The sequence below is a fragment of the Gobio gobio genome, assembly GCF_949357685.1.
Source record: "Gobio gobio genome assembly, chromosome: 5".
In the NCBI taxonomy this organism is placed as follows: Eukaryota; Metazoa; Chordata; class Actinopteri; order Cypriniformes; family Gobionidae; genus Gobio; species Gobio gobio.
This window is the reverse complement of record NC_137101.1, coordinates 23,137,662-23,156,389: the sequence shown is the minus strand read 5'-3', so window position 1 is coordinate 23,156,389 and position 18,728 is coordinate 23,137,662. Positions and strand designations below refer to the sequence as shown.

Below are 18,728 nucleotides of genomic sequence, written 5' to 3'. Positions count from 1 at the left end.
GAGAGCCGGGCGGGGGTGCGCGGGGGGAGGCGGAGTCACGGCACTTCTGCCAGGGCCGCCATTTTTGCACAGGGAAAAGAGACAGGATAGAAGGGATCCAGTTTCTAACTGTCGGCACAGATATGGACAAAATTAACAGGTTTTAATAGACTTCAACTGTACGTTTGGATTAGAGCACCACGAGGCGAAATACAAGAGCTAAATAGCGCGATTTGTAAAGCTTTGTTACACATCCGCAGTGGAGAGCGAAGTATTGTTTTGGTTGTGGTAGATCAGGCGGCGGGGTCTCACCCGAGTCCCCTGTGTCTTTATTCACAGTTATTACAGTGGACATCAACGGTAAGTACCTGCTAAAATCCTACAGCTGTCTGTTTGTTTATTAGAGAGGGTTGTTTAATGCCAGTGGCTAACAGGCTTGCTGAAGAGGGTCCATCCTTGTGTAGATGCTGAAACTGAGGCTTTCATGAGCTGGTCTTATCAGTTTACCTTTAAATTAGTTGTAATTGCAACGCTGCTGTGCATTTGTCAGCCCTCCTTTTGAGGTATAAATCCCACCTGGCTTGTTGTAAAGAGGGCAATCCGAGCAGTGTGTGTGTGCGTGTATGACTTAATTTAGCAGCTAAAGTGGCTAGCTAGCTCACACCCACATTTAATGTTTCACACAAGGACAGATCTTGGATCATAACGCTGTTTTATAAAGTTAACAACCAGAAAAGCTGCACACAACAGTAGCGGAAACTCATCGTTTCTCTTGCGTTGTCGTAAAGCTGCGAGCTACACCAGCAGTCACTGGAGAAATGCTAGCAAGTTAGCCAACCAAGAAAGAAACTGATCAAGACTCTCTCAGTAATCTCTTTACATGCTGGGATGTGCAACAAAAACTGCTTGGAGTATTTTAATTGTGGAGAAGTCGTGGTCACGTCCCACGATATGTTACTCCCGCCATTTATCTTCAAACGTGATGCTCATATGCACGTTTACGACTGTTTACACGTGTTTTAGGTGTGTGTTTTAGAGAATGAGAGGTTTGAAATGTTTAAAATGGCACGTTGTGCTCTGACAGAGCCTGCAACAACAGGGCTTTTGTTTACACCTTTCAACCCCAGTTACCCATTCACCAGGTCCACTCTTGCCCCATACCCAGCCCACGGATATACACTTTAGAGCCTACTGACTGACATTATGTATTAAGTATTATGACCCTCTAAAATAGGTTGATGTGATTTTTAAGCTGTTGTTTTTGGATATGCGCTAGTCGTTGCTCAGAATGTGACTTGGTGCTACTAAGCACAATTATAATGTGTTGATTTAGCAAAGAGGGCATAAAGTGAGCGCTTATTTAGTTGCTGTCTGATGTGTTTTGTGTGTTGATAATGAGTGCTGCAGGCGTGGGGGAGGGGGTTCGGGCTCGGTTCATGTAGTCAGATCTGCTTTAGCTTCTCCTCAAAGTGGACCAGAGCCGCGCTGCTTTACAAGCGAACTGCGCAGTTGTGCCATTTATAGTGAACAAACAGTCACTCGACGCGTTTTTAGGCTGAGAAAGATTTGGGTTGATATTTATTGTTGGAAATTTGATTTATACGTCTGTGTAAGGAAATTAAGACGCTCGAGTGTTTCATATCGATGCGCATTAGCATAGCAAGCTAAGCAGTTAGCTTCACCAACTAGCCTTTCGCGAGGACGTTGAATTAGTCGACCCGACGCGATTAGTTCGGCTATATAGACTTTCTAACAGCTTATTTGGATGTTTAAACGCCAAACGAAGTCGTTAAAACGCACTTTCCCGCTCAGACAATCGAGTGTATTGTGAGGTAATTTTAGGCTGGCTAGTAGTCGTCAGTCAGAATCGCTAGCTACGCAGAAACGACGCAAACACTTTGTTCCAGCACAAAAACAGCGCATTTGACAAATAGATACTTAAGCATGTGTGAAAAGATGGGTTGCTTGTTATCTTGGCCGTTTTCTGTCAAATATCAGCGAGTCTTCGAGCGCAGTATTTCCTCTCAGGTGCTTAGTGAAAATGGCGGATGAGTTGATGTTGTGGTAATGAAAGCCTCCACACCCCTAGATCAACTCTCACACACTGCAGCGCCAACACACTCACCCACAGGCAAGTGCACAACACACACCAGAAAAATACAGTGCTGTGTTTCACCAAATATGATTATAGCCTGCGTTCCCTAAACGTTTAGCACATAAACTGAACTATACGAGTGTGCTAGATATGCAACCTTGTTGCTAAACCTGGATAACCATCATCTTAATCAATCTTGGCTCATTCATGAAGCACAGTATAATAAACATGTAGTAATGTTCCACAAAAAAGGTCTCCCTCCTCAAATGGTGGTTTTCATGGGGATAAGAAGATCATTTGTGTCTTAAAGATAAAGTGTGCTAAGCATGAGAGGGATATTGGCAAGATGTCACACCATAGTTAAAAGAATAAACAACATGCAGCTCTTTGTGGAAGGAACAATAGGGGATTTATTACCAACACTCATCTTTGTGTTTTATAGTTGCTCAAATTCAGTCACCAAACAGCTAATCTTGTTGCTTTGCATCTCAATGCATTCTAGGGCTGTGTGGTATGACGATATATATTGTTGCTTCAATATAAAGCATCAATCGATAGAGATTTTGCCATTTCATGTATATTGTGGTATGTAAATATAGTTACATACTAGCGTAGGACTGCTTAAAGTTTTTGATTGCTTACACTGATAAAACATGAATGAATGAAAAAAAGCCTCTCTTAGCTTGTTGCGCTTGAAACATTCGAAAACACTTGGGGTGTGCATGATTAGTTGAATAGGAATATTCGGACATTCGATCTGTACATAATTATCCGAAAAATACAAATTTAATTTTGCTACGTGTTGCTTTGTCCGTAAAATGCATTTTACATTGGTTGTATTTGACGACAATGTCGTCAACTGTGACAAGGCGCAGCAAAGTTTGGAATTACTTGGATCAAAATGATCTTACAAAATGGTATTATTATTATTGAGTTATTATAATCTTACCACCCCAATGAGAAATCACATGAAATCCAAACACAAGAGCCATCATTATTGACCAGTAGAACGAGGAAAGACCGCTGTCAATCACTGCATTTATGACTACAGGTAGTGGCGAGCAAGCCAAAAGGATCTTGAGACATTAATTTTCATCGAGGGAGACGGGTTTAGGAACGGAAAACACAAAGAGCTTGTATATAATCATAAGTATGTTTACAAATGGTGACAAAACGTAATTATTAAGAAATGTCTTTCTCATTAAACTAAATATTCAAATAATTTATGAGCCGAAATATTCAAATACAATATATATATATATTTTTTAAATGTCCAACCTTAGAATACACACAAAATTGTCAAAATGTTTGCCGTGGCAGTTATTTACATAAAAACGAGTCAGTTATGTCTTGAATATGCTAAGAATTCTTTAATAAGAACAATTTTATTTTTAATTAATAGTGAAGACTGTGTATAGACTTTATTTTTACTCATAAAGATAAGACATCAAAAATAACTGTATTGTGATGTATTGTTGTTAACGTGACAAAAGAGACACACACATTTCTGATATTGTGAAATAAAATTTTGGTCATTCCACCCACCTCAAATACATTCTTATGTGACTAGTTTACTTCAATGGAAAATGCATGTCTATGAAAGGTCTGGGTTGTTCTAGAAACCTATATGGGTTCATTGCTTCATTAAAAGAATGAACAGGAAACGAGATGTTGCTCAAGCTCACGCACAACCATCTACATCTGAAAACTACTCGGCAATAACAGTATTGGTTCAAGAACTGCACCGAGGAGTATGATTTTATTTGAGGATGCCGTTAAGTTTACTGCAGCACTGAAAAGAGCGCAACCCACACGGCTGTGTCATATTTCTCTCATGATTACCGCTGCTCCCTCCCTCTGGTCAGCGGGGAGTTTACGGGTCCAGAAGAATGTGGTTATTCATCAGAGCGGTTTGATGGGGTAAACATGGGCCCTAATGCTTAATGAATAGACGGTGATGCTGCAAAAAGGTAATCTTGATCTTGGATAGGAAGCAGGCGAGGGACTGTTCATGCGAAAACTGATTGCACATCATCGGGGGGCTTCAGTTATCCATCGGCTCAAGCCATCACGCCGTATTGGGTGCTGATGTTTGTTTCATCGCTCTTGATGTGCGTGGTTTCTTGCTTTCGGCCTGATGCATATCTTTTGGGGGCAGGTGGAATGGCTTACAGGGTCAAGCTGTGAGATAACAGCTGTGACTCGATTGTTTCTCCTTTGACATTGACAAAGACCTCCCCTCCTGAGCTCTCCTTTCACCTCACATCCACTGGTCGTGGCAGATACATGACTTTGTGGAAAGTTTGCCTGGGTCCGTCCACCCACACACAGCTCAAGGCCTCATCCTGTGTAGCATACGTTACATTAACATTGTAAAAGCGTGTTAATCAATAGAAATCAGTCACTCGCTGTCTCAGAGCTGTTGGCACTACGGTAGTGTTTGGAAAGGCTTTCCGTAATAAAAACCAAGGCGTTGCTCCAACAGCTTTTTTAAAAATGCCAATATGTAGCAGCTAATGATATGTGCATGTTTTTTTTTTCTTTTCTTAGCCGCACTGTGAGGCCGACCGGCCTCTGTGGTGCAAACTTTGGCAGCCAAGGCCGAGATGGTGATCTGAGACATTTGCCAAACACATGCTTCGGACCCTTGTTTTCCTCATGACACCATATTAGGCTCAGCTTCAAGATGGTTACAAAGACATGAATAGATTTTTGATTGCATAAATGCTGATTTGCTTTAAGAACTTAATTTTTCCCCGTCTGTGGCTCCTTTTTTGCATGGAAAAGCTTGCGTCTGGGCTTCCATGCCGATAACGAGAGGAGCAGACCATGTACAGTGCAGGCTGTGGCTTTCTGACAGGCGTTTCCTGTAGGTGGAGGTCCAATCGTTGGCATGTAGTGGTGTGACATCACAATGAGGCTGTGCAGCTGTACGAAGAGGATGGAACATCAGCCTACGCACATCAACACACAGCTCACAACTCCGACAGCGAGGCTAGAGAGAAGTGATCCATGCAGAGTACGGAGCAGAAGCACGCTTAGCTGCACTAAACTGGTTTGTTTTTAAAATGATAAATGCAGTGCAAATCAACCAGGCTGTAGTCTTATTCGATGGAAACACGGTGGATGAACTTGAGGAGTTAAGAGTGAACCTGTCATTTTAAAGGTCAATGCACCCTAGGGACGCATGGAAAAGTGAAGGTTGTCTGACGACTGATAACAAGTGAAGACTTGTATTGCACTTTGATATAATAAAGCCATTAGCTTATAAATTGCTTTCATTTGATTTCACAAAAAAAGCCTAAAAGATTGCAATTCCACTCAGCATAAACAACTCTACAACAGCTGCATTCACCATCCTGTTTCATTCTTTGTCAGGTTGTCTTGTCACACTTGCATCCTAGCTTCTCTGCGCATGGGTGACTCGGAGCTGTGTGTGTGGCCATGGGCAGTGTCTGTTTGTTCGCTGTGTTGACAGAGCGATGGAGAAGTGAAGTACCCCCCTCAGGAGAGATGGAGGTTAGAAAGTGAAAGAGAGAGGCAGGTGGCTTAGAATCGTAGTCTCAGGTGACGCATCTGTGATCGCATTGCGCACACTGGCACCAAAAACTTGACAAACATTCTCTTTCCAGAGTACATACAGGTTGCTTGACTTATAAGATCTCAAACCTTAGAGATACCATGTTTGTATATTTATCGACCTAAGGTGTGGTAAAGCCAGTATGATGGTACATAGTTCCACCGGGAGGCCTGTTAGTTCCGTAAGGTCACGTGAGGGAGGAGCTGTGGGCTCAGGTAACATGTTTTTGTTTGCTGGCTGTAACAGAGCTCTCTCAACGGGCCCTACCTTCATGACAGATGTCCCATAGAGCAGGCCGACTAGGGAGCAGCACTTCATCCTACTCATTTATAAATGTGTGAATGTTATTGTGTGGTGTTTGTGATGTAATGGTGCGAGCCAGGCATGAAATCGATCATGGAGCTGTGACATCACAAAGTCCGAGTGGCCTAGACTGTCCTTTTCGCCCATGGCACTATTTCAACTGATTGATTCGGCCCCTGTACATCCAGACATGCTCTAATGCTCCAAAACGGACATTAACTAAGAGGAAAGAAATTGGTCTAGGTTTGTTTTTGAGTTTTGTGTTATGGATGTAAATGATACCTTACTTTGTACATCTTTTGGAGAAGAGCTGTGCTATTAGTTTTCTAAATGGTCAGACTCACAATTTTCAAAAGCTTGAAAATAATCTCTTCGACCTGTAAAAGGGACACAAGAATATCAGAGTCTTGGAGTTGGGCTCTTTAGACTCAGGACGGTGTGCAACCACATAGTTTTTGTAGTCAGTTTCACAAGCGTCACTCACATTTTGTTTTCGTTATAAACCTAAATAAAACTCTTTGCTATTTGGGGATGTGCATCATTGATTTTTTTTGTCATCTGTCATCCTTATCTAATTTAAGAATGTCGAATGCCTCCTCTCTGACCATGGTGGAGGTGCACTGTGGTCAGCCACTTGGCAGACTGTAGCATAGGAGCCATTAACCTCATTAACGTTTGTTAGAGAAGCTGAGATAAAATACAGGCCGGAGACACGTCCTTGCTTATTGGCCCAAGTCAAAAGAGCCCACCCTCAAGTGTCTATGGTGTTGTGACCTCTAGACAATGTGGCTCATGTCTATGGGTTTTTTTTTCCCGGCTCTTTTATGGTCTGCCAACCAAGTCATTATTTGACTCTGCAGCACTGATGTTTAACAGCTATTAGTGATTGGTTCTTAAATTATGAAATGGTGGTAAACGCCACTAATAACAGATTATATTCAAATATGAATTTCTCTCATCTTTGTTCAACAGCAATAGCTGGCCGGTGGCCATGATTGTGCTTCGATTGTGGCGTATTCGTCTCGCAGCAAGAGATGCGAACAAGGTGATACAACCTCGTACCTCATGCATCTTTATCAATGACAGTGAGGAAAAGCTCTCGGCGTGCGTTCATGCATTTTGGAGGCACGTGGTTGTGTAAAGCCTCAGTGTAGCGTAGGCTGCGATGACTCAGCCAGCGAGAATGGTGTGAAGTCACATCACCGGGGCTAGCATTTGGAAGCCTGCTCTATTTCCATCTCTCCCCGCTGAAAATCAGACAACGCAAACCAGGAAAATTACTGTGGGAGAGAGAGAGAGAGAGGGAGAAACGGGGAGAGAAAGAAAAAAAAACATGATACTCCTACATGAGTCTGTGGGTTTCCCTGTCCGCTGTAGCGAGCTGCCGGAAGGAGGAGCTTCTCGTACGACATTGTGTCCATACAGAGAGAGGAGGAAAAACAGTTGGATTCAGCGGGCTGTTTTTGTGCCAGAATTGGTCCCTCATCATCATTCCTTAGATGGATAGTTTGGGTGCCAGTGGAAATGTCAAAATCACTGAAAGAACACAACAGGGAGAGAAAAAAATAGTAGACGTTTTCAGATCATCTGTTTTATATTTTGTTTCAAAAGCTGCTCATCTTTTTGTAGGCTCTTTAAATGGCTTCTCTTTCCCCATGACCATGTAATTGGTCTCGTATTCCGCAGCAATCTCCCCCTTTTTTCTCCCCATCCACCCCTCCCTTCCCTTTTGAGTGTCAAGGGTTTATTTAGGAAGTGCAGAGGGGAGGGAAAGAAATCCGGGAAGGGCAGGGAAACATTTCTCTCTCTCTCGCGCTCGCTCTCAGGCTGTGTTCCTCTTGAGTGGCAGACAGTTTTGCTAAAGGAAATGGGCGTGTCGGAGGCAGTCTGAATGCTCTGATTTAGCCAGGAATGCTCTACTGTACTAGATTTTTTTCCACTCCTCCATTTTGCATTTTTAAGGAGGGGGGTCATCTGCTGAATGTGTGTGTGCGCTAGTGTTTCAGAGTAAAGAAAGGGTACATCTGGGCATTCGGAGGAGATATGTTATGGTTATCTCTTACTGTGTGTGTGTGTGTGTGTGTATACAGAGAGGCAGTGCGCACACATTCCTAAGCAGTGACGGCAGGATTGCCCTGCTGAGGCCAAGAAGAACAGACTCTGTGTGATAAAGCTGGAAAGAGACCACCGTATGCTTTCTAAGGGAAATGGGTTTATTACACTGTACAATGTTGTCTCTCTTTCGCCCTCTTCCTGTGTTTGTCACGCCTTCGTGAAGAGGACATGGTGACTAAAGCTCTGTTCCAAAATTTAGTTTAGTTGATGCTGCCTACCTCGGGAAAGTTTTAAGGCAGTGGTCACCAACCTTTTCAAGCCAAAGATCCCTGACCTCAGCCTTGAAGAAAGGCAAGATCTACTTTTTTTCATGGCCGATTCAGAGGTTTTTTTTATTTATTTCGAGAACATCTGTCGTTTTTTTTTCTTTTTCTTTGCTTAAGCAAATTATTTTGTTGTTTATTTGCTCTATAACAGCCCAAACTAGCCTTAAGAAAATTAGTCATTTGAAATGTGAGGCAACCAGAGGTTAAATTGGGCCGGAGCGCACCGGAGCGCAGCTCCGCCTCCTCAGGTCCACAACACACCCTGCTGGAGCTCAGCTCCGTCTCCTTCAGCACGAAATATTATTATTAGACTTTAATTATTGTTCGTCTCCTGACAAATACAGGCTATATGGAATTATCAGATGCCATAAGGCATTAATCGCTGCGTTCTCTGGTTCAGCACCGCGCCAACAGCCATTAAGGTAAACCCGTCACAATTCTAACAGTGAGTTACCATGGAAATCCGCGAACTGCTAGAGCAGCGGTCGGGAACCTATGGCTCGCCAGGTCTCTCACACTTTACCAACATATCTAACATTTACTAACATGATCGATAAAAATATTAGACACACGCATCAACAGAGATCCGTTCTCTGCAGAAAAAAGCAGCCAATTACAATTCCCTTGTTGTGCAGCCTACCGAAGTTAATGACAAGTTTATCATAATATTCAAGTTGTGTGTTCAGTGCTGTTCGCGAGTGTCATGATAAAATAAACAATAAAAGCATAATAAGTCACGAAAGACAACTGAATTACTGACAGGATGCTGTGCGCGCTCCGAGCGCAACACGGACAAACGGACAAGCATTCTAGCCTTTGTCTTCGGTTGCGCGCCTAAACGGCCAAATAAACACAGAAATATAGGCTATCAAAAGTATTCGAGTATTCACATAAACATAGTAGATGTAAGCACTGTGGGCGTTCACACACACGAAGAGGATTTATACTCATCATTTGGCCAACCTCACAGTGAGAGCCCTGCACAATTAATTCCATATTGCAACTTATTTATTGTTTGCTGCATAATTGTTTGTTTTTAGTTGTGGACCTAATAATTACTATTGTTGACATTTTATTGGGAAAAAAAAAGCTTTTTAATAATAATTTTATATAATTTTTGATTGTGGCTCTTTTGGAAAAATGCATTTAACAAAAATGAAAAAAAAAAATGGCTCTTTGGTCAAAAAAAGTTCCCAACCCTTTTCAGGGACACTCATCTTTAGGGGAGTATTGTCAAATAATCGACTGCCCACTGACAAGCTATTTATTATTCATTTTTTGGCCTTCAAACTTATTAAAAATGCACATAATGTAGATCAGAGAAATCAAATTTTTCTCGGGGGAGCATTCCCCCGAACCCCCCTAACTACCTCAAATTTGGGACTTCACTGATTTAAAAAAAAAAACCTGCTTGTGGTCCTAAGTGAACTGTAAAGTATTTCTCTTTGTTTGAATAACTCAACTCTAACTTACACAGTAATACTGGAAAAAGAGCCCCTTTGGTGTAAAAACACATTAAGTATTTTTCCGGCGCGATTTTGAATGACCATTCACCGTAAATAAGGGCTCCCCCTCCCTACAAAAGCCAATTTAACCACTGGAGGCAACCACTGCATTTTAATCACTACCCAAACTAAGGTACACACATGTAGCATGAGCAGTGTTTTTTTATTTAAATTAGATTGCATAATTTCAAGACTTTATTCAGCTTTAGCTTTGTGAAATTGATACATAAGACACACCTGCACAAAACAAAAACAGATGGACTGAATAAAAATGCTAATTCACTTTTTGATAGTAGATGGTGCTTATGGAAAAGAAGCGTTTCTTTGGGTACCGCTGTAAAATGCCATCAAAACTATTCTGGAGACAGTTTCGTTCAGAGATACATTAATTTAACCCCCCTCCCCTCCCCAATTCAATATTTATATTTTTCTTCCTATATTCCTATATTTCAAGCATCCCGAACAGTTATCTTGCTGGGACCATTTATACCTGGTCCACTTCGTGTTTTTACAGATCAGATATCTGATTTATCAGAACGATTCCATTTACACTTGGTCACATAAATGTGGTGTCTTAAATTCCCACGTTATATGCATTTTTAATGGAGTTCACGTCACCTGCATTGTATTGATCAACAGCTAATTTCAAATCAAGGACTGCAATAGGAGAGAGAGTGGCATGAGCACTGATCATTTAGTTACTTTACTTTTAATGATAATCTGCAATCATCTGCAACTTTTACTTTCCTTGGCAGTTTGCTGAAGAGATATTCAGCTGCAGCAGCGCTGTCAAAACTATAGCATCGGTCGATTTGTGCTGTGTGAATTGAGGTTGCAGAGAATACATTTTGGGAGCATAAGGAGCGATTTCGTGCCTTGATAATGTGTTTGTATGGCTTTACACAGAGAGGCCGGATAGCTGGCCTGAATGGTTGTAACGTTAGTCAAGTGAAAGCAAAACTCACGTATCTGATATTTCACAGGGGTTTATTATCAGCGTCGTCGATCCCACGCGCACATGGGGCAGTTTGCAAAACACTTCACTAACAACCGTGTTACTGAACAGAAAATAAACAGTGAGAGCAACAGAAATATTACACGCATACATGCAACGTTCACAGCACGCGCTCCGTCCACGGCACGGACTGCCTTCTGCATTAAAGGAGCGGTACATAATTCTTCTTGTTACATGTTGTTAATTATTTTTCGGTTACTTATCGGGAGCTACCGGGACAGGGATGAAGATCGACCAGTCGATCGCGATCGATGGGTTGGCGACCACTGTTTTAAGGCATCTGCAGCCACTGTGTCTAATGTCACCAGGGTCTCCAATCCCTAAAATTCCGCTTGGACTTGGATAATAAAATAATAAAAAAAAATAAAAAGCTACAACTAAAGTTAATAAAGCATTTGTTACAATCAAAATACTCTTTAGTAGGTATGTATTACATTTACAACACAATTCAAATCAACGGCTAATCTAGGGCTGGGCGATAAATTGATTTTATAGATTAACTTGAATGTGTAGTTTACGTTGATTACGACGCTCCCCTCTGGCCTCCCGTGGTTCCGAATGGGCTCAGCCCGCCCCCCGCGCGTTTGCTGTAGAGATACACAAACAACAAGGACAGTGTCATCTTCGTAATTGGTTCGAATTTGTGATCGTTTTCGGTGTCAGTCGCAGAACAAACAATACCCCGCTGCAAAGTATGTTTTAAGTCTGAACGGACGTATCTCAGCTCGGAGCAATAATAGACAGCGCAGCGCGAGCTCACACACGGGCCGATTTCGTGACACCGTTACTACACAGCGCTGGGAGATCCAGTGAGAAAGCGTTTGAATTTACCACAGAATTAATAACATCACTACTGCGAGATTTAGTGGAAGCGTTCAGCGCAGAATTCTCTGTTATAAACCACAGATATCAGATCAAACAGAGCTCATGGTGAAACCAGTAGAAACACTAGCCACGTTTACATGCACACTTTTTTGTCATTCCGGTTGAAAGATTCGATGGACTGTTTACATGAGACGTTACATGTGCTGACTTTCAGTTGGAAACATTTTGTGACATGCGCACACAGTTTGTCTGTCGCATAGATTCGTAACGTTAGTATCGTGGATCAATAGTTCTGTGTTGGTAATTTTTATATTTATTTATTTTTCTGTGGGTAGACATGCAGTAGTTGAATCTAATTGATGTCCTATACAATGACTTTTTCAACAGCTGTGAATGATGAATGCGGAATCAAAATTAATTCAATTCATTTATTTTGAAAAACACAAAATTAACTATAAAATGCACCCAAATTATTAATAAAAACATAAGATGTAACGGTTTAAAAATTAACAAACGTAATTAAAGTAGTCTGTGGGCAATGTTACTTAACCAATTTGAAGCAGTTGTTTAACTTTTTTTTTTTATATATATATAACTTACGAGAAACAAAATGTCGACACATGTCCTCTCCAGCAGCTTGCATGTTCCCGTTGCAATGGCAACTCTCAACGGCCACCAGGACTTATACAGTTTTATAAAAGCTATTCATTATTTGTTGTAAAGTGTAAGAATCACCTCAGAAAAATGTATTCTTCTGTCAGGCGCAGTTGAAGCCTATAGGACAAACGCTGTCAGGATGAGATGGTGGGGCCAGGCAATGTCTGTCATTATTCCAACATCATGTTCATAACATGTTACGAAATAAAAAGTTTAATACCTCAGAAATATTAACTTTCCTCTCTTGTCAACATTAGTCTGGTGTGAGCGCGGCGCGCGCTCTTCAGTTGTGGAGGCGCGCGCTATATAACACGTCACAGAAAGACGTGCACTCAAAGTAATCGGATCAGGTCGTTTACATGGTGGAATTTTTCGTTTGATCGGTTCATGAAAAGGTTTATCCCACCCGTCTCAAACAGATTACAATTTCACTCGGTTTGGCCATTTTTATTCCGATTGAGGTGTTTATATGGAGCATTTTCAATCGGATTGGACTTTTAAACTGGTTACAGTGCTCCATGTAAACGCACCTACTGAGACAACATAAGCGAAGATCAGGGGTTTCAGTCATAAATCACCAACATTCACCATGATTTACTGTAGTAACACCACATGGATTTAATGTTGTTGTCATTATTCATCTCAGGGTTCGTACAACCTTTTGAGATGGAAATTCAAGCACTTTTCAAGGGTTTTCAGGAGCTTCACACTTTTTCCAGGCACTTCAAAGCTCTAAATATTATCCAATTTGAATGTGATGATTTGTAAATCTAAAAGTTTAAAGGGGTATTGTGGAAGAAATAGTTGAATGTTTTAAAAAATAATTGCTTTAATAATCACTGAAGCTGTTGCTCAGTTCAGTGTGAGACTATAAAAGAACAATGGTAACCTATATTTAATAAGATCAGAGTATAAAAAAATTCCCCTATAAATTTTTTGGCACATTACTGTTGTTAATAAAAGTTAATTTTATCGGCATATAATTTCATAAACCTTTGATATGTATATTGTATATTGCAAAAGATATAGTGCCTATATATACTGTGGAATAGCCAGGGCTTATTCACATGCTGGAAGCTTTGGACCCCAGGTATGTGCTACCAAGCCGTAAATATATATATATATATATATATATATTGATTTTAAGTAGTAGATTTTAAATCGTAAATTAGATTTTTTGTGAAAAAATCATGTTTTCTTTTTTTAGGCCATATCGCCCAGTCCTAAATAAATCCGTAATTAAACTCTTTTTGTTTTGCTAATCTTACTGCCACAAATATTTAGTATTGTAATTTTACTGTTGACTAATTATTATTATTAGTCAATTTCTTATTTTACAGCACAATAGTATTAATATAGTAATGTTTATTTATTGATTTGTTTTTATTTAATACATTATTGTAATAATAAGTACATTAATGTGTATTATTGTGTGATAATTTTTAATGACCTGAGACATTTTTCTGTCAAACGGTTTAAAAATAGAGGAAGTGTTGGGTGAGTTTTTCCCTGTTATCAACTAAAATCAACTGTGAGTCCACACATTTAATCTGTTTATAATTGTAATATATCAATAATTTTTCCCCATACATGATGGTGGAAGCAGTTGATGTATAGATAGAAAAGGCATATACTTCCATCTAATTAAAAATGTTATATTTGTGTGCTCTGCATTTTGCTAGCATTAAAACTATTGGAATCAATATTTAGTGGCGTCTATTGGTGAGAGCCATTTGTGTGCCATAATGCTGCCTATGTAGAGCATTCCAAATCAGTCACTTATTAGGTTCCAATTCATTCAGGATAATGGCTTAAAAGACAGCTGCTTATGTAAACAAAAGACAGCAAAGCGGTTCACTAGGTTTGGAACGGAGCTATTATTTACAGTGCTTTTTCAAGAGCTGTGAAACTCCATTCATTTTTCACAGCAGTCGAAACATCCGCAATATATCAGACCCACTGTGCTTGTGAAAGCAACCTGACATGGCCAAAAATGGGAGAATAGTAGTTGCCTACAGAGTTAAATCACACACTAACCGACACACATCGTCAGATTCCTATTAATTAACCCCAAAGCTGACAGCTGTCATCTCTGCAAGTCTCTGGACTGCTTTATAGCCTCTCTCTAGTCTTTATGCTCTACATAAGGGCACACGCGTGTCTCTCACACATCACACACTGTCTGAAAGTCTGTTCTCCAACATGCCACGCATGCAGATAACAGTCTCATTCTAATATATTTCCAAACAGTGAGCAGAAGATGTGCCACCCTCATAGGGGAGTGTTTGCATGTCTGTATCTAAAGGGGGCATGTTAAGGCTGGTCAAGGTGTGTGTTGTGTGCGGGCATGCAAGTTCATGTTTTGCTTATTTGCAGTGATTTGGATCACAGTCTTAGTATGCAAAGTCCAAAATAAACGCTTGTCTAACAAGTGCCAAATGTGGGTGAAAATGAGTTTTATTAGTTATTAGATGTTCAGATATAAAAATGGTAGTATATGTTTTTTATGATGTAGTGCATCATATGTTGATATAAAGGATCTAGTAAAAAGAAAATTGCAATTCACAGGTCTAAGTGAATTATTTTTTTTTCAGTGTTTGCCTTAGTAAGTAAAACATAAATGTAAAATGTTTAAAATCTTAAATATATTAAGATGTATATGTGTGTGTGTGTATGTATGTGTGTGTGTATATATATATATATATAGAGTCAGAATTCACTTATCACGTAAAGATTGTAAGAAGAGATGCCTGATAAGACAGAGGAGTTGGTGTGCAACAGATTCGAAACAACATTGACAAATGTCTTATCTTGACATTATCTTTTATCTTATCTTTATCTTGGTGGAGATTCCCCCCTCCACATATAAAGCACTTTGAGTGCTGAGAAAAGCACTATATGAATGCAACAAATGATTATTATCTGGTAAAATGTGCGATTAGTACCGCCGCTCCCTATACTTGCGATCACGAAATTCGAAACACGCATGCATTTAAAAATGATTTTACTACCTGCATAAATTACAATATCTCTTTCCTCAACACCCACCCAGTGTGTAACCAGTGTTGACACACATTTGTTCACTGGTGTGAAAATTTCCTCACCGTGGTAATATCGATTTTAACAAACAACTAGGTTTATTGGCTGATTTCGATATAACTTTTGTCATTAAAATAGGTTTTGATCATGTTTTAAATGAGCAAAGTTCAAAAACAGTGGCTGGTGGATGCCCAATTTTACCAGTCACTTATACTTTTTCCGGAATTCAAATTTATAAAAGAAAGTGCACTAGCATATTTTGAATTGCTTCAATACATTCTTTTTTTATTATTAATACATATTTTATTAATATAGGCATATGATTACATATGAAATCACTAGTTTCTGCGTCGTCTTCACGTGTGTTTTGATTAGGAGTTTCTGTACTCTTTCAGAAGATGTCATAGCGCCCACTACCGTATAACAGTGAAAACACAGAAAATTCTGTGTTTGGCAGGGAAGTGTTTTCTCACAAATACTGAAATATTCCGTGTTTGGTGGGGAAAGAGAAAAAAGTAGTCAAAATGTTTGCATTTCAGAAACTTAGGAAATGGACAGTGGCCCACACGAACACACACGCCTATTAAAGGGTTAGTTCACCCAAAAATGAAATTTCTTCCATTAATGACTCACCCCAATGTTGTTCCACACCCGTAAGACCTCCGTTCATCCTCGGAACACAGTTTAAGATATTTTAGATTTAGTCCGAGGGCTTTCAGTCCTTTGAATGTAAGTGTAAGCACACTTTGCTGTCCACATCCAGAAAGGTAATGAAAACATCATCAAAGTAGTCCATATGTGACATCATTTGCTTAGTTAGACTCTTTTGAAGCGTCGACAATACATTTTGGTCCAAAAATAACAAAAACTAAGACTTTATTAAGCATTGTCTTCTCTTCCAGTTTTGTTTGAATCCGCGTACACAACGCCACAGTGACGCTGCTGACGTAATATATATATATATAGCAATACAAACAATGTAGAACAGCTTGTTTACAGCGTGCGTCTCCCTCAGACTACAAACGAAGCTCTGTCGCACCAGATAACACGTCACAGCGTCTTACGTCAGCAGCGTCACTGTGGCGTCGTGAACGCGGATTCAAACAAAACCGGAAGAGAAGACAATGCTTAATAAAGTCTTAGTTTTTGTTATTTTTGGACTCTTCTGTACTGCTGGCGCATGCATTGCTGCACGCGGACTGTCCGTGCGGTCTCGAAATTTGGGCTGCGCACGGACGGGGTGTGCGGCCGACCGCGAGCCCTCCGCATGATACAAATTACGTCTTGCGGATGGTGCACGAACGCGGATGGCCGAAGTATACCCGGGCCTTTATACTCGACGCGCTCTGAGCGGCCGTGCACATTTTACTTTCGGTTTTGAATTAGCGTCATTTAAGTTTAGCTTTGAAACCAAATCTCCCGCGATCATCTCAGTCAGCTCCTCACTCTCTGATGAATGAACACTGCAGAGACTGCAGTCGGATCATGCATTATTAAGCAGACACATTCAGTTTTTATTTGTATTGTCTGTTCTCTAACTGAACGAAATAATTTTATTACTATAAAAAAATCTAAACGACGGTGGGGCGGTGCCACGGTGGGCAAGTGATGTAACCGGTGTTGAGTCTGAACACCGGTAACACCGGCAACACCAACTATCGTAGCAAGCCTACTGCTGACTTCGCGGCAGGCCTCTTAACACCGGGGATATGTCACCACATTGTTTTAACTGATAATTTTCCTTTCGTCTGTACCTCAGCTATATGTGTCACGGTCCATTCAGCGCCGTGACACACAGCGCTAAAAACCAATCAAATTAGTTATTCAACAAAAGTGCATTATTGTTACTTAGCAACAGCATTCTTTGACAAAATCTGTCTAATACGTTACAAGGAATGTTTTAAGTAGTAACCAATAAACATTTTTTACAATCCACCCGCAAAGTCAAACCAAGGTATACTAGCTAGATTATTGCTGCATCATCTTATCTTCATTGACCGTGGATTGGGTCCATTTAACATTCAGCAGGCCAACATGAACAGAAGAAAGATACAAATGAAATTAACAGTGTTTTTCTGGGTGGTTTAACAGTAGTTGTCAGGTACAGAAATTGAATAAATTAATCAAATGTTAGATAATTGCTGTATAAATTACATTTATAATAATCCTTATTAAAGTCACAAAAGTTGTCTAATCGAGAACGGAGTTTTTTTGTCGTTTGATTAACATTAAATCACGGACAGCAGCGTAGCAGTAATATTAGCTAATATCATAGCATCAGTCAGTATCTAATGTGGCCACCAGCTGCTTTGAGTACTTCAGTTTATTTTATCATCATGGATTGAGCCAGATTTGCCTGTTCTTGCTATGAAAAGCCCAGCTTCTTTTAGTTTGGCGCTGAGAACGCCAGAGCCTGAGCATACAGCCCTCATATTCTCAGTCTTCATTAGTTGATGATATGTTTAACAGTCCTATCGAATACGCTATTAGAAAGAGCTGTTAAACAAAGTAAAAGGTATAGACGTGTGGTTGATGCTCAATGTCGCTAACTGAGTAGAAATACATAATCATGTTTAGCTTGGTCCCTTGTAGGGCTGTCAACGAATATTCTAAATTCGAATATATATTCGAATAGTTTTTAAAAAACGAATTTCGAAGGTGAAAATTAATATTCGAATAAATAAAAAAATGTGGGGGGAAAACGCCCGCGGTAGTAGAGGCGTGGCTGTCTGCTTTGCCAGTGGGCGCTAGCGCGACTGAAGCCTTGTGTACTTTGGCCTGTCTCCAGAGCGCGAGTCCCCGCTGACTGCGCGCGCTCCTCCCCAAAAGGACGAGGTGTTTATATTTGACGCGCTCGCCGTTGTGCTTTTCATTGAAACGACAGATGGCGACTCGGAGTAATTGTTCTATAAACTATCAGGAAAAGCGTCGAGAAGAAGTGGGCTAATGTACACAGGTGACGATATTTATTTTAGTACACTTCACCGAAAACCACACTACAAAAGAATCATGTAAAACAGATGAAAATAAACCTTGATATTACTTGTGACATGAGAACAAAATGTATGTAGAAATGTAACGTTAACTTATACAACTCAATTTATGATATCTAAATGTTTCCTAATTTCACTAAACACTTTAGTGAGTTTTCACTTAGTTTCGTGAACTTTTCTTTATTAAACGGGCTTTATGCTTTTGTAGGCTCGTTTTGTAAACATAAGCAACTAATTTGTATGTGCAAACTGGACCAGCCTTACTTTGCATCGCCCGCCACAAGCTCTCTGTCTGCAACACGACAAGAGGCCATAACGGAGAAATTAATTTAGTTAATTTGTAAGGACATGAGAGC

The 18,728-nt window shown here is 40.2% G+C and overlaps 1 protein-coding gene across 4 annotated transcripts in view; it reads left to right on the top strand.

Moving 5' to 3' along the window:
* kmt2e (lysine (K)-specific methyltransferase 2E) overlaps positions 1–18,728 on the top strand; it is a 45,580-nt gene continuing 26,852 nt past the window's right edge. For all 4 annotated transcript variants that reach the window (XM_079817405.1, XM_079817404.1, XM_079817403.1 and 1 more), the window contains exon 1: positions 1–339. The gene's annotated coding sequence lies outside the window, so the exon portion shown is untranslated. The remainder of the gene's footprint in view (positions 340–18,728) is intronic.